This window comes from Vanellus vanellus (assembly GCF_965231255.1).
Source record: "Vanellus vanellus genome assembly, chromosome: 6".
NCBI lineage: Eukaryota > Metazoa > Chordata > Aves > Charadriiformes > Charadriidae > Vanellus > Vanellus vanellus.
In genome coordinates, this window is record NC_138911.1 from 30,558,730 (window position 1) to 30,559,163 (window position 434).

Sequence of the window (434 nt, forward strand, 5' to 3'; positions counted from 1 at the left end):
GGGAAAAAACGTCCCGTCGTCTCCGCAGAAAACCTGACAGGGAAACAGAGAAAATAAAGAGAGTCTCCAGCCGCCCGGCTGCGAAGGGCTGCTTGCTACAGGCTCGGTCCGAATCGTTGCGCAGGACTGGGCTGCGCTCCAGCTGCGAGAAGCGGAGGTGTGGCCTGCGCTTGCCAAACAACCCAGTTCAAAGCCTTGCTGGCAGGTTTTTCAAATACTGGTAAAAGATAAGGGCAGCCAAGCAGCACCGACCAGGGAAGCCCTGGGTGGGTGGAAGCACCACTCCGTGGTTAAGTCACACCCTCAAAACCCCCAGTCCAGACCTAATTTGAGAGTTCCAGCCACCCGATCTAGGACTTTGGCCCTTTTAAACCCTTTCAGAGGTTCAGCATACCCTAAAAAAAAAACCCGTATTTTTAAATAGAAAGAAATTC